This window comes from Zeugodacus cucurbitae, chromosome 3, assembly GCF_028554725.1.
Source record: "Zeugodacus cucurbitae isolate PBARC_wt_2022May chromosome 3, idZeuCucr1.2, whole genome shotgun sequence".
Lineage (NCBI taxonomy): Eukaryota > Metazoa > Arthropoda > Insecta > Diptera > Tephritidae > Zeugodacus > Zeugodacus cucurbitae.
Genome location: NC_071668.1, coordinates 2,650,358 through 2,667,342, shown reverse-complemented (window position 1 = coordinate 2,667,342; position 16,985 = coordinate 2,650,358). Strand labels below are relative to the sequence as shown.

Sequence of the window (16,985 nt, the reverse complement as noted above, 5' to 3'; positions counted from 1 at the left end):
AATTTCTGCATAATTTTTTCGTTGAACAACCCACTTCATTCTATCAACCCCCCTGTGAAAAAAATCCACCTACGCCCCTGACATGCTTAAAGCTCAAACAAATAAATTGAAATGTGCCATCATCATAATTGAACAATTAAAAATGTGTTATTTTAAAATTTGTATAATCACGGATAATCTAGAGTTGTTGTGCATACACAGTTTCATGTACGCCCGATTTCTTTTCACAATTAAAATACGCAAATACATTTGCAAATTGCATAGCGTCGATATTGGTCGGTTGTAAAAAACCAATTACCAATTAGTTGGCAAATTATAAAGCTGCATTATTACGCAAATTATAAAGTCAATAAAGTATTGTGTTTACATAATTGCAATGTGATTATCACACTTCCACACCTATACAAACAGATGTATATGAGAGTGTATGTATATCAGATCTATGCCTGTTTATATAGATACAATGTAGCAAGCAGATGAGCGGGTTTTTAGTTTTATTGTTGTATAGTGGTTATGAATAATCTATAAATAATTCTAAGTGATTATTTTCCTAAATTTGAAATTTTCTAAAATTTTCTGAAAATAAGTTACGTATACGCCAAGGTGTTCATTCATTGATTTTGTACTTATCTAATATGAAATGTGTAAATACTCTTTCTCTATGAGTATCTTTTGGAATCTCTCCTCTTCAGACATCACAGCTCAGTTATAAAAAAAAATATTTTTTTTTTATTTAAAAAAAATCCTTAAAAAATTTTCACCTACAAATTATGCGTGACCCAGAGTATGCACCTGAACCCTCCTTCCCTTCTTCCATTTTTTACAACTTTAATGAGTGCATTACGCCAACACCAAGATAGGGAGAGTCAGCAAACAAAAAACTCACACATACACACCCCTCAACCGCACGCATGTATGGTATATTAAATTACATAAAAGTAATGCGAAACGACAAAATAATAAAAAAAAACTATAATAATGAAGTCATTGAAGATGAAAATGTAAATTTAATTGAATCTGAAATTAATTGGCTTGGCCTGCGGGCGCACGTTGACCGATTTAACTCAATTTAACTTTGATTCTTAAGCAACACACAGGCGAAATAAGCAAAATAAGGCAAAGCAAAACAAGCGAGCGGACATATTGATTATGTCCGCGGCTTTGACGCCTTTTGTAACGCGACGTGCGCATAATTAATAAGCGTAAACAATGCGAGTGTGCAATATACATATAACTGGCACACGCACAACCTTACAGATATATGTATATATACATACACATATGAGCAATGAGCGCCTATATGAAGGCTATAATCTCGCATAGAATGCAGGCGTTTGCATGAATTTAAAGTTTTTTTCGAAAGTGCTGTTTGTATTAACAATTTTAATACTTTTATTTATTTAAAATTCGCTCGCTGTAATTTTATGAATTTCATTCGTGCAACAGTGTGACGCACGCAGTAATGCTCCGCGCATTAACTTAAGTCAACCAATCTGGTCGTAATGTGAGCATTGAATGAAATGAGAGATTGCTGCGCGCAGGCAAGATGTTATGTGCGGCCATAAAACGGTATATTATATATTTTTATACTCTCGCAGCAAAAGTTGCTAAGAGAGTATTATAGTTTTGTTCACATAACGGTTGTTTGAACTAAAAAGTCATAAAACTAAACGAGTTGGATATAGGGTTATGTATATCAAAATGATCAGGGTGACGAGACGAGTTGAAATCCGGATGTCTGTCTGTCGGTCCGGCAAAATCGGACCATTGCCACGCCCACAAATTGGCGAAAACCAAAAACTTATAAAGTGTCATAACTAAGCCATAAATAAAGATATAAAAGTTATAAAATTTGGAATAAAGGATCGCACTAGAAAAGGGGATATAATTTCTTTGGGGAAGTAGGCATTGGCCCGCCCCCAAATCGGTTATTTGTATATATCTCGCAAACCAATGAACCTATATAAACCAAACTTTCTGCAGTCGACTCTCTTACGTACCCCACCACACACCGTGAAAATAGTTGAAATCGGATAATAACCACGCCCACCTCCCATACAAAAGTTAGGTTGAAAATTACTAAAAGTGTGGTTAACTTACTAACGAAAAACGCCAGAAACACTAAATTTTACAGAAGAAATAGCAGAAAGAAGCTGCACTCAGATTTTTCTACAAAATGAAAAATGAGCTTGGCATCGCCCACTTATGGGGCAAAAACCATATCTCAGGAACTACTTGACAGATTTTAATGAAATTCGGTATATAATATTTCCTTGACACTCTTATGACACGGGTGAAATGTGGGCGAAATCGGTTCGCAACCACGCCTACTTTCCATATAACTCAATTTTGAATTCCATCTGATTCCTTCACTATATAAGGTATACATAAGGAACTAATGAAGATAGTGGAGTAAAACTTTACACAAATTATGTATAACATCTCTGGCTTCACTTGTGAAAAAATTGTCGAAAACTTATTATAACTTTTCAAGGCCCCAGATATCGAACATGTTGAACTCCGCGCCTAAGGGTAAATTTTAACCGAAAACATAGGTAAATCTGTCAGATAATTCAATGTAATTCAGAGAAAATTGTTTTCTTCTAATAGTGTGTCTCTGTTATCAAAAATTATTAAAATCGGGTCATAACATCTCTTAGCTCCCATATAATTAATTATAGGTTTTTCAAAAATACGCTGGGCTTTATTCCGCATATATGTATTGGTTAATATGTGAGATATCTTAGCGAAATTAAGTGAGTGTATAGTCTTGGATAAAGTGTACCTTGCTGGTGAAAATGAATGAAATCGGTTCAGGAATTACCCCAGCCCTCATATACTATATATGCTGATTTTCATTATTCTATTAAACTTTATGCCGAATTTATGTAAATTTTTGTGTTATCTTAATAAAATTTCTTTAATAAATTGCGAGAGTATTAAATGCTCGGTTGCACCCGAACTTAGCCTTTCTTTACTTGTTTTATATATATTTACATATGTCAATCCGTCATATAATTTGTCCTTGCGCCTCGAAATTATAAGTGCATTTAATGTCCGCAACAAATGTTTGTAATAATTTTCGCAAATTACAAACAAATATATTTACACAATTATATATACATATATGTGAGTCAATATGTATATTATATACCTTTGCATTGTTTTAAATTGGATATGAGCGCTGTTATTGAGCTGTTAAATGTTTAAGCGCCAAGGCTTTGCTTTAACAAGTTTGCATACAAGCGACACTCACGCTCACATAATACATATTTACACGCTCTGGGAACATATTTATATGAATTGTACACATATGCATGTATACCTGTTAAATTAATATTTACTTTACGTACACATACACTTCGATATACAATTCACTCCAGCCACCGCATACACACACATGTCCTTGCACATTGAAAACTCGCACTCGCACTTGCTGATGACTACTTAATGAACAGCCGTATGAACTTACGCATAACAACAAAAGCAACAACAGCGAGAGTAAAAGTGCAGCAGCACTTGAGTCAGCCAACATGCCAACAAGCGCACGCGAAAGGAAAATTAAAATTAAATATTTTTCAAGTTTACACATCCCTTTTCTCCCGTTCACACACGCATTAAGGATTAAATGGTTGTGCGGCAATTTTAATTGCAGCAGATTTCAATGCGGCATAAACATACAACAACAACAACAACAACTGTGTACACACAACTCACGTGCATATGACAGTAGGTAAGCGATGTTTCCATATTCGGATCAGTTATCGCCGGATCTTTATTGTTAACTTTTGTAGAATGCAAGGAAATTTGTAATTGAAGAAGTAGAGAAAGAAATATACAGAAAAGCCTTAAGTTCCATTAAAAATCCATAAATAAATTTCCGAAATTCAACATTTCCATATAGAGTTACTCATTTCAAATTAATCTCTTATCTCGATTCTCTGATACAATTTTTTTTATTTAAAGATTTAATTCAAAAATTTTGGAAAAAAAAATTCAAAAATAAATTTTGAAAACTAATTTTTGGAAAAAAAATTGAAAAACAAATTTTGAAAACTAATTTTTGGCAAAAAAATTCAAAAATAAATTTTGAAAAATAAATTTTGAAAACTAATTTTTGGGAAAAAAATTGAAAATTAAATTTAGAAAAGCAACTTTTGAAAACTAGTTTTTGGAAAAAAAAAATTCAAAAATAAATTTTGGAAAAAAAATTTTGAAAACTAATTTTTGGAAAAAAAATTGAAAAAACAAATTTTGAAAAGCAAAAATTGAAAAAACATATTTTGAAAAATAAATTTTGAAAAATAAAAATATGTTTTATTAAAAAGAGTTTTCAAACATTTATTCAGTCATAGTTGTTATTTCCTTGGCATGTAAAATTTCATCCATTTCCGTCTCATCGTCCACCACTGTAGTGTATAATATATACATATAATCTGTGCAACCTTGCTCCACAGCCAATTCGTATTTTTAATTAAATGTTTTCATGCCATTTAAGTAAGCACGTTGGCGAGCTAAAGAAATAATCTATTAAATTAAAATAAAAGCTGCTGCTGCTGCCGAAAACAAGTGCAAGCATTCAATATTATCAGTAATTTCGCAGCAGAATGGAATACAGTTATTTTCTGCATTTGGTGTAATTGCATTTTTGGCATGAAATTAAAGAAATATTTTTGTGCAAATTTTTTGGTGAGAAGGGAATTTGAATGCACCCACGAATGTATTGACCCCGCTTAACATAAGCTATATTTATTGCTAGAATCTAAACTTTCTGGAAATTGTTCCCAGGTGAGGGTATCAAAGAGACTCCGTGATGGAGAATCTCAATCTGAAACTGAAAATCGTCAAAATATTAGTAATATACAAACTTGCTTCATAATCCGAGAGAAAGGCATCGGACACCAAAGGCCACACTTAAAAATGTAAACAAAAATATCACGTGATCTTGAAATGATATCACGTGATAAGGGTGGGGTCATTGACCTGTAAACAAAAATATCACGTGACCTTGATGTGACACCACGTGATCAGGGTGCGGTCATTGACCTTTTAACAAAACTATCACGTGATCTTGAAATGTCATCACGTGATCAGTGTGGAGTCATGGACCTCACTCAAAAATGTAAACAAAAATATCACGTGATCTTGAAATGTCATCACGTGATCAGGGTGGGGTCATTGACCTCACTCAATAATGTAAACAAAAATATCACGTGACCTTGATGCGACATCACGTGATCAGGGTGGGGTCATTGACCTTTTAACATGGACCTCACTCAAAAATGTAAACAAAAATATCACGTGACCTTGATGTGACATCACGTGATCAGGGTGGGGTCATTGACCTCACTCAAAAATGTAAAGAAAAATATCACGTGACCTTGCTGTCATCACGTGATCAGGGTGGGGTCATTGACCTGTAAACAAAAATATAAGGGTGGGGTCATTGACCTGTAAACAAAAATATCACGTGACCTTGATGTGACATCACGTGATCAGGGTGGGGTCATTGACCTTTTAACAAAACTATCACGTGATCTTGAAATGTCATCACGTGATCAGGGTGGGGTCATGTACCTCACTCACAAATGTAAACAAAAATATCACGTGATCTTGAAATGTCATCACGTGATCAGGGTGGGGTCATTGACCTCACTCAAAAATGTAAACAAAAATATCACCTGACCTTGATGTGACATCAAGTGATCAGGATGGGGTCATTGACCTGTAAACAAAAATATCACGTGACCTTGAAATGACATCACGTGATCAGGGTGGGGTCATTGACCTGTAAACAAAAATATCACGTGACCTTGATGTGACATCACATGACCAGGGTGGGGTCATTGACCTGTAAACAAAAATATCACGTGACCTTGATGTGACATCACGTGATCAGGGTGGGGTCATTCACCTCATGGGGTAACCGGATATGATGTTACCGGAACTGAAAATGGGCATCTGGAAACGGATATGGATAACGATATTGCCGGAACAGGAAATGGGGTGGCTGAATATTGGTTACTGAAACTGGAAGTGGGACATCCAGAAACAGAATGAGCCAACTGAAACAAGATATGGGATAACCGATGGAACCAGTTTTGGGAATGATGTGCCGGAACCGGAAATGAAGCAACCGGAAATATTTTACCGGAAACGGCAGTTCGATATAGAGCGGACGTCAAAATGATGGAAATGGAAATTGGACAGGAAACGTCCCTTCTCCAGAAAGTGCTTAGTGATGGAAGCAGCGTCAGCTTCAGGGCTTAACATAAATGTTTCCTGTTCATGGAAGACTTCGGATTGCATCATATCCGCCGTTTTTCGTTATGAGACTTCCGTTTCCTGAAATCGTTGTCGATATTGGTAAAGTTTCATTCCACTATCAAATAAGGAAGGGGGCTTCTACGAGGGGGGTATTATAAAGTTGCCTAGTCTAGATGGAAACAGATTATCGAACGACACTTTTTATAAAGCATTAAATAAAGACCCAAAAACCGGATTATTAACAAATACAGCATGCCCTCCTATCACCTATATATTACTTAAACAGTGCCAATCTCTGTTTTACTTTCTCTCAAGAACTTCTTTTCAATGCTTTTGTCAGCGATCTAACCCAATAAATTTCAGTTTAATTTTGAGTTATTCCTTTAAACTAACGCTTCAAAGTTGCTCAAAGACACTTAAATCATAAAATACTTCAAACGTTGAAGGATTTAAATTAATGAATTTTTATTTATATATTTGAATAAATAACAACTGCCACACGCACAAAGCACACACACATACACACCGACAAAAGCACAAAGCCAACCGCGTAAATGTAAAGCGAAAGCACTTTGTTTCCCTCAACACATTAAGTAGATAAACATATAATATCGCATATGTGAATGTCGTGACATCTATACAAGGTTATATGAATTCACACGCGCACACACGCACTTCCCCTTTTACTGCTAGAGTCCAACGAAATTGCCAAAAAAAATTATTACTACCAGCCAGCGCTCATGTATGCTTGATTGTATGAGTGTGCGTGTGTTTGTGTGCGAGTGCTCGTTTGAACGCATTGCCATCCATTTCAACACTCGCATTCGCATTCGCTTTCGCAATTTATTTCTTCACTGTTCTTTTTGCCACTTTTATAAGTGTTTTATATGCGCGGGTGTTGTCTTGTCTTGAATTTTATCACTTTGCTGGTGGGGTGGGGCAAGGAGAGCTGAAGCGAGGAGTGGCGCGGCGGCCACTGGCAGTGTGGAATGCCTCATCGCTCAGTCGTTAAGTGCGAGGCGGAGAAGGGAAGGGGGTGAATTTGTCGCCGAAATTGAAAAATAAAAGCGTCAGCTGTACTGGCATTTCGCCGATTTTATTGCAGTTGATTTTAGTTGTTATTCCATCTACGTAACGCTTTGCTTTTATTATGCTTTCATGTGTTCGCGCGTGTGTGTGTTCGTCTGTGTGTGTGTGTGTGTGTGTGTTATGCTCGGCGAATGCCATAAATCAAGCAACTAAACGGAAACGATGAGATGAGCAGCGCGTAACGGTGCATCGATATGCCCGCTAAGCGAGACACACTGGCTGACATCCACAACTGACACATGTCAAACCATAAAACGCCAGAATATGGCCGGCAATTTCGTTATCTCATTTTGCTTTCGCTTTTGCCAATGCGATACGCGATAAACGGACAAACTTTGACAATACTTAGAGCGCACACACAATGGCATGCCGGGCATGCGGGGCATACCGGGATGTTCAAGTGCGCCATCCGGTTGGCAGCCACACACACACGCACACATGGCACTTCTATGCTTTCATCTGTGTGTGTGTTTGTGTTGTTGTTGGGTTTTATGTCTTCCGAATTGTGTCATATAGCTGTCAGTTGTGTTGCAGTTGAGATGTAATATGTTTTAGGAAAATATATTTTATTGCATTTTGATACTACACCGTATAACTGTTGTTGGGGAAATAGCTAAATAAAGCTTGGGCCATGGATTTGGAGTTATAGCAGCATATCTTTGCATATGTTTTTGTTGTTGGGTTTAAGAATTTGTCTTTTTTTTCATTATGCAATGAAGTAATTTAAGTAATAATGGCGCTGATTTAGAATGAGAGTACTTGATGTGTATGAGGTTAGGTTAAAAATTTCTAATACTCGGGAATAACTTTCTCGTGGAAGAGAATCGCTTTACATCTAACCATATTTCATATTGTTAAACGCTATCAAAGCTCGAAGTTACACCAGATTTCTTTCTAATACACTTCAGGAGCGTTCTTCACTTTTCATTGGCTTACTGAGCTCTTTTATGGCACGATTGAGAAACAAGTATACGGGGAGTGTTCAAAAAATAACGGGAATTTTCTTTTTTTTTTTTAATTTTAGCCTAAAGAGAACCTTATTTTTGAAAATAGTGGAAAATCGCATGAAGCCTTGTCCGGCGAATATGGATGCTGCGGCATCGTTACAGCATTGTTTTCGGCCAAGAATTCACAAACCAACAACGAACTGTTAGTTTTTAGCAAAAGAAAATCGCCAAACTCATGAAAAGACGTCTAACCTTAACGGCTGCTACAGGCAAAGTAAGCAATTGGATAATTAGAAACTTTAAAAATTCCCGTTATTTTTTGAACACGCTTCAACACTTTGGGCTTCGGACTTTTTGAGATCTTTTAAGGGGCACACCTAGTGTAATGGCCTAAAAAAATACTTTATCAATTATTTCATACATGTTTCGAGGATATACAATGAAATTTTTGAAGAAAAAAAATAAATATTTTTTAAGTTATAGTCGATCTCCTTCAATGCTGAAGTGATATTCCGGCATTCTCCGTGGATGAAATCGAAAAAAAAAAATTCTCGTTAAACTAGATAGTATTGTCTGTACAATGACCTACGATAAAAAGAAAATCAAAAATTGATAATATGGCGCCGTTTAAAAACATCAAATATCAGAAATCGATAGGTCATTGTATGGAGAACTATATATAGAACATGTTAAAAAAAAAATTCGATAGTGATCGTTCATTTTTTTTTTTTTTGAATAATCATTGCAGCAAATTCGGAAAATGCTGTTTGGAGAAAAACGCGTTTAAAGATAAAATGATCGTTTTCACTGTTACCGAGCGGCTGCTCTTTAAATTGCTATAACTCAAAAACTATTTGAGATATCGATTTAAAATTTTAATATGTTCTTTTGTAATCTACCGAAATATGAAACAAACAAAAAATTGATTTTTTTGAAATTTCACACTATCTTTGCCACTTAAAGCAATTTACATTAAAAAGGAAGCTACTGCCTTTGAGTTACAATATTGGAATAGGTTTCCCTTTCTGAAATAGAAAATCAATTTCTAACGGTATTTTTCAGTTTGTGATAATAAATTTCCGCCTCGAGGATATAGAGCACCCACCCAGTCTAGCTCTCAAACTTCATATTCTAAAGGCTTCAGTGATTCTAATTGCTTCAGTGAGTGGGAGTATCAATGAAGCATTATCTCAGTTAGCCGTCTTCCATGACTACACTAGGTTTCATTACCTAACCTCTGAGTCCTATTTTCTTGGATTTGTTATCCTTGTGTGTTTCCAAGTAAACCAATAGCTAGCTAGCTAATAACTAAACGAACCTTTTCCTTCTTTTAATATGCCTATATTTAATACATAACCTCATTGAAATAGCATAAGTGAAATAATTTCATGAGAGACACCTGAGTGGTTGAGTGATTTGCGCATGATTTAATAGTGACTGCCATTTGTGGTGTGATAATTCAATTCGACAAATATTGACATACGTATGTACATTTGTTATGAATCGCAAAGTTAACTCGGTTACATGTCAACAATTTACTTTGGAGTAGAGTACATATGTATACATATGTGCATTGGCATGTGTTTGCTAACCTTCGCATAGCTAAATATACAGTTATGTTTGTTTTTGTTTGTGTACAGCTTTGTCTTGAGACTTTACAAGTGCAGGTGTTGTTGTTGTTGCATAAACAATTAATTTTCAAGTTAACCGTACACCTTGACCCGCCATTAATAGCAACCAACATGAGTGGAGCTCCATGGGAGTTGTATATAATTGCTTACAAATGTGATAATCATTTGATTAACACTTGTCAATTACGCACAAGTGTGATGCTAGTGGGTGACTAAAATCTAATGCAAGAGAGTATAGATTTGAAAATTATATTATATATAGCATATAACCTTTAACCTCATATATACATACTCAAAACTGAAACTATGTGGCAACTCCACTGTCATATTGCGCCGTCTACCTACAAAATGTGCGTCGTAATGATTTCAAATCGCTTACTGTTGAATGAATAGTCACTTACTTTAATCCTGCGAAAGTTTTCGACTCGTGAATCATTAATTTACTGGAAAATAATGTCGCTCATACGCCATGCGCACTAAGCCAGCTAATTGACGTTGGTTCAACAGTGTGTGCATGTGTGTGTTGTGCGCTCAGCAATCACTATCACAATGTGATGTGCTCCATTACAGTTAAAACTCATCGACATGCCCAAGTATAATTATCAATTTCATTACTTCCGGTCAACACTGACAGATCCTATTAGTTTTGTAAGCAATTGATTGGGTGGAAAAACGAATGCGATGGCACAGCAGCCAAGTGGCCGGAGTGTAGTGCACAACAACAGCAAAAATAGGTAGATAGGTAAGTGAAATCATGGATAATGTGTGAGATTGTATCGGAAATGAGTTTGGAGCACAGTGATGTCCAAACAAAAAGCACAGTCGTCAATTTTTAAACCGAACAGGTATTATATTTATGCCCGAGCGCTTGAAAAACTATATTTTTTCGAGTACTTTAGCCTAAATGTGTGCTAGTTGCCGTTCGATAGTCGCTTACACTGTTTAACTGGCGAACCTAAAAGTTTACCAACCGCATTGTTGTTGTCATACCAACTGTTGTTGTTGTTGTTGTCAATTTTTTAATCTGCAGCTGACAGCGGCAATTACGCGCGCCGCTCTCAATATGAAATTCCTTGCATGAAAAAAGGTCAAACGTGAAAAAGCGCTACAAAAACATATCCGAAGCTCTCGAGCACTGGTAAAACGTTTCAAGTGTGTTCTTCTTGTTGCCACAGCCTCAGCCTCGTGGCACGTAGCGGCACATACTCGTATATTTCCCAGCGCTTATTTGGGAATACTTGTATGTGTTGCAATAATATGGAAGTATCAGTTACTTTTTAGTCCAAACAAAATTTGGTACATTGCCTGCCATGGCTGTCTGGCTGGCAAGAAAATCGGCAATTTTGTTGGTGGAGTGGCTGGTCAGCGCCTTATATTTGTAGTTATCGTTTCCATTGTTGTATGTGCCGCACTTTGGCTGTTTTACACTGTCAAAATTTGTTAAACTAATAATGGGTCTTTGTTTGTGTAATATAGTAGATAATGTACTTGAGGTACTGTGAAGCATTTTTAATAACTGAAGTAAAGAAAAAGCAGTTAAAATTTACTCTCATAGTCATTTTCTGACTTTGTGCTCTACAGCTAAGTTTAAGCGAAGTTTCTCCAATTGGTCTGATATGGAACTTTTAGAAAGAAAATGATCGGAGAAGAAATTCAATAAGTTATTTATTGATGCTGCTATATTCTATATTTACACTAAATATTGTTATATCAAAATAATGAAATTTGTAGCCTACATTTAGGCGCATTAGTAATAATGCTTTTATTTATCCAAGATACATACCCAAATGCTCTTTCTATGGTAGCGATATTTTTTATGAAAATTCTTTATACCAAAACTATTTGCTTATAGTTTAAAAAAATATACATTTATTTTTTCAATATTTGTTTATTTATTGAATCTGCTCTTTGAAGCCTAACAATATGTTATACAATCTTAATTCTAATTAAAACTAAACAAGCTCAACCAAGTGATTGAGTTGTTTTGGTGAAACATTGCTCTTCAGTGTGCTGGCATATCTTTTCTTTTAAGACGTGATTGATTGCAAGAATGTACTAAAGCGTTAGCCAATGGGTTTGGGTGATCTCAGAGTTTGGATAAATATTTGTTTCGGCTGTTCTCTACTTCTTTCTTTACCATGAGAATACCAAGATCTTTATGGATATTTTCATTACGCATGTACCATGGTGAGCACGTGATTGTTCTAAGCATTTTTGATTGGAATCTCTGAATGATATCGATATTGGTAGCACAGGTCGTACCCCACAGTTGAATGCCGTACATCCAAATCGGCTTTATGACCGCGTTATATAACAGAACTTTGTTGTCTAGGCTAAGTTTTGAATTTTTGTTTAAAAGCCAATTTAGGTTTGCAGCTCTTATCTTCATGTAGGTTATTTTGCTCGATATGTGTTTTCTCCACGTGAGCCTTCTATCCAAGTGAATACCAAGATATGTTACTTCAGTCGCTTGGGGTAATAAAATATTGTTCATTTTAACTGTTGGTCTTAGTTAAAATGTAACATGCTTGCACTTTTATTCATTTACATTTATACGCCAATTGGCGCGGCATTCTTCGACAAAAATCAAATGCTCTTCTAATAATCTTGATGCCATAATTGGGCATTTGTTTCGGCTCACTAAAGCTGTGTCATCCGCAAAAGTTGATGTCAGAATATTACTAGCTGTTGGATGGTCTGCTATGTATATTATGTATAGAGTTGGCCCTAAAACACTGCCCTGCGGTGCACGAGCTCTTATTGGTCGTTCTTCAGACTTTGACAGTAAGCTTTCTATTTTTAAATAAGACTCCAAGGTTTTATGCATTTCGAGAGGTAAGCTTTTTTTAATCTTATATAAAAGCCCGTCATGCCAAACTTTATCGAACGCCTGAGCCACATCTAGAAATATAGCAGAACAGTACTCTCTATACTCGAACGCTGGTATTGCATTATTAGTAACACCTTTTCAAATATTTTAGAAATATAAACTACAAATTTTAAAATAAAACTGCGAAGAATCTCTACATACATTTCGTTAGTGAAGCCACCTTTTGAAATTTGCGTCCAGCACAGGCATCGTAAAGAATGATTACACTCCTCATTAACTACGTGACGGTGCTCTATCTGGTATCGCAAAGGGCCAGAACTGGTACATGTGTAGCTTTCTGTCCTACCAGATTAACCTAACCTAACCTACGATCAACGATCGAGGTTGTTTTAAATGAAGTTGATCTTTATGTTTTCAATTTTATCCCAAAATTTTCAATCAACTGAAATCGTACAATCCATCCACTGTACCAAAAGTATGTATATAGTTTAAGCATGGTTTCTCTATTTTCTGTATTTTTAGTGGCAACAACGAGGCACACATTTCAACAATGTTTTTTACAACAAAACAACAACAACCCAGCCAAACATCATATATAGCTGATAGCTGTTGAGGAGGTGAGCAGTGCAGAGCAACCGCACATCAACGTAACCCGTCAGCAGCAATTATTTCGCACACACGGCGCAATCAACATGTAAGTATCAGCTACTCATATCTAAGCGCACACACACAGCTGACATACTATATGTGTATATGCCAACACACTAGAGTCACGGTATTTGGCAGCACACTTGAGCATTGTGCGCATTTAAGTTTCAGCTCAGGTCCAGGCAGCTGTTGTGCGCAGAACAAACGTGAGGGTAGAACGAGTCCCCTTACACATATATAAACGATATATAACGGTAGTTTATCCAACTATTGTTGCTACTTGTAAGCTGAGTGCGGCCACTAGCGCCATCTAAGTCACACACACACATAAAGGGTGATTTTTTAAGAGCTTGATAACTTTTAAAAAAAAAAAAACGCATAAAATTTGCAAAATCTCATCGGTTCTTTATTTGAAACGTTAGATTGGTTCATGACATTTACTTTTTGAAGATAATTTCATTTAAATGTTGACCGCGGCTGCGTCTTAGGTGGTCCATTCGGAAAGTCCAATTTTGGGCAACTTTTTCGAGCATTTCGGCCGGAATAGCCCGAATTTCTTCGGAAATGTTGTCTTCCAAAGCTGGAATAGTTGCTGGCTTATTTCTGTAGACTTTAGACTTGACGTAGCCCCACAAAAAATAGTCTAAAGGCGTTAAATCGCATGATCTTGGTGGCCAACTTACGGGTCCATTTCTTGAGATGAATTGTTCTCCGAAGTTTTCCCTCAAAATGGCCATAGAATCGCGAGCTGTGTGGCATGTAGCGCCATCTTGTTGAAACCACATGTCAACCAAGTTCAGTTCTTCCATTTTTGGCAACAAAAAGTTTGTTAGCATCGAACGATAGCGATCGCCATTCACCGTAACGTTGCGTCCAACAGCATCTTTGAAAAAATACGGTCCAATGATTCCACCAGCGTACAAACCACACCAAACAGTGCATTTTTCGGGATGCATGGGCAGTTCTTGAACGGCTTCTGGTTGCTCTTCACCCCAAATGCGGCAATTTTGCTTATTTACGTAGCCATTCAACCAGAAATGAGCCTCATCGCTGAACAAAATTTGTCGATTTGTCGATTTTTCGATTTGTCGAACCGAACACTGATTTTGGTAATAAAATTCAATGATTTGCAAGCGTTGCTCGTTAGTAAGTCTATTCATGATGAAATGTCAAAGCATACTGAGCATCTTTCTCTTTGACACCATGTCTGAAATCCCACGTGATCTGTCAAATACTAATGCATGAAAATCCTAACCTCAAAAAAATCACCCGTTATAAACACTCTCGTAGTCGGTGCTGCAATTCGATATTTTTGCTTCATTTGCGCGCTTAACGTTTCACTACACTATCAACGTAATTGTTGTTGTTAATGTTATATGTATGCTGCCTGTTTTTTTGCTTGTTGCATAATAATAATAACGGCGTTCAGCGTTGACTGGTGGCCATTGAGAATCACGGCCCCCTTCAACCTTTCTCAATGTCTATTTTGATGGCGCTGCGTGTTTTTGCTGCGCATATTTGGCCGTTGTGGCTGCCACAAATTCTATCGACACAACAATGGCGCGCATTTTGTTGGCGCTTCACTGCTTCAGTCAGCATCATTTTCAGTATCAGCCACAATATTTTCTTGCTGCTTATTGTCATGGGTGACCGCTGTTGGTATGTATTTATGTTTGAATATATGTGTGTATGTGTGTGATTACGTGCGCTCCAAATTGCCTTCCGCCCTATTTCATCGATACGCTGCTTAAACGCTCGCATTCAATTCATTCTTTGCACTCGCCTCATTTGGCCCGCCATTATGTTGCTATTTTGTAATTTTACTGGCAGTTTAATTTTCGTTTCTCTTCTCCTCGTTTTTTCTGGTTTTTGACTGCTGGCAGTTATTTTAATTGTTCCCAGCGGTTCGTAATGCAACATTTTGACAGCTCCCGTTGGGCGCATTTAAGCCCAGTTGGTTGGTTGGCCGTTTGCACGAGCATTGCTTTTGGCAGCGAAATTAGTGTGATTCTTCTTTAAATCGTCGCACTTACTACTTGCTAGTGTGCTATTGAAGAAAATAAGAAATATGTTTTCAAGCCGCACCATGGCGTATGAGTAACCTCATTTCAACTCCTAAGTGCCTCAGCAACAATGTTGCTACGGCAAAGTGTTCCAAGTTTAGCATTAAACTTAACTATAAATTATTTACGCCCGCTTAGTCAACATGCTGCATTTATCAAAATTACCCCTTCAGGCGGGTCAAGCATTTATCAGCCGGCACTATGGTCGGCAGCTGCTGCTTGTCAAAATTGTGCAGCTGTGTCCATGCAGGCATGCAGGTGAGCAATGAGCGCTCTACCTGAACAATAACAAATATGTTGGCATGCAGTTGCACATCCTCACCAAAATACCGGCATACAAATCCATATATTCCCTGCTTGTGTACTATATATAGGTGTGTGTGGGTGTGTCCTCTGCTAAAACCTGTCATATGTGTAATCGCTTGCGTGTCGTGCTCCATTGTGAAATGCAAATACTGTTTTATTTCGGCATTTAATGCATGCAAGCAGCCCTGAAGACACACTCTGAGTGACTTTATGTGTGTGAAATATTCTATATTTCATTTGTGTAACTTTCCTTCTGCTTCTTCTTCTTCTCGCGTCTGTTGGAGGAGCAGTTTGTCACTTCATAAATTTATTGTTTACATTGTTATTGCTCATGCTTTCGTATGCTCACTCGTGTATGAGTATTACATGTGTTGTTGTTGTGTTTACAAATACTTGCAACATTTCTATTTATACTTGCTGGCATATCCTACACCTGCTGGCTTACAGAGTTATGGAATTTCTGCATTCTTACCTTTTATTAGTTTATATATTTATACATTTATTTATTTACTTTTTTAAGTGTGATAATATTTTCTAAAGTGTTGGTGTAAGCAAATGTGTGGGCAAATTAAAGGTATCATAACTGAAGCAAATCGACTTAGGATTTGTTAGTAAATTCAAAAAGAATTTCTATCAATTTAAAGAAATTCGATAAGCTGTACTTTTAGTTTGAGTTTTGCAAAATAATGTAGTGCATTATTTGAAAAAGATATTGAAATAAAATTTAAAAACTTTTGTAACAAAAGAAGAAGTGTGGGATGATGTTACTCATACGCCGCGGTGTACCAAAAATAAAAATAATTGTTAATTGTTACTCAAAATTCATATTTTTTTACAAAAATGTCGATAAATCTCACAATTACTCTTTTTATACTCTCGCAACAAAAGTTGTTAAGAGAGTATTATAGTTTTGTTTACATAACGGTTGTTTGTAACACCTAAAACTAAAAGAGTTAGATATAGAGTCATATATACCAAAGTGATCAGGGTGACGAGTAGATTTGAAATCCGGATGTCTGTCCGTCCGTCCGTCCGTCTGTCTGTCTGTGCAAGCTGTAACTTGAGTAAAAATTAAGACGAATTATGACGAAACTTGGCACAAATATTCCTTGGGACCGTGAGAGGGTTGCTTTCGAAAATGGCGAAATCGTACCATTGCCACGCCCACAAAATGACGAAAACCAAAAACACATTAAGTGTCATA

At 36.5% G+C, this 16,985-nt stretch overlaps 1 long non-coding RNA gene across 1 annotated transcript in view; it reads left to right on the top strand.

Annotated features, from left to right (window-relative positions):
* LOC128920555 (uncharacterized) overlaps positions 1 to 16,985 on the top strand; it is a 159,857-nt gene that overhangs the window by 72,663 nt on the left and 70,209 nt on the right. The window contains exon 2 of the long non-coding RNA XR_008470646.1: positions 13,287 to 13,458. This is a non-coding gene — a long non-coding RNA (uncharacterized LOC128920555). The remainder of the gene's footprint in view (positions 1 to 13,286; positions 13,459 to 16,985) is intronic.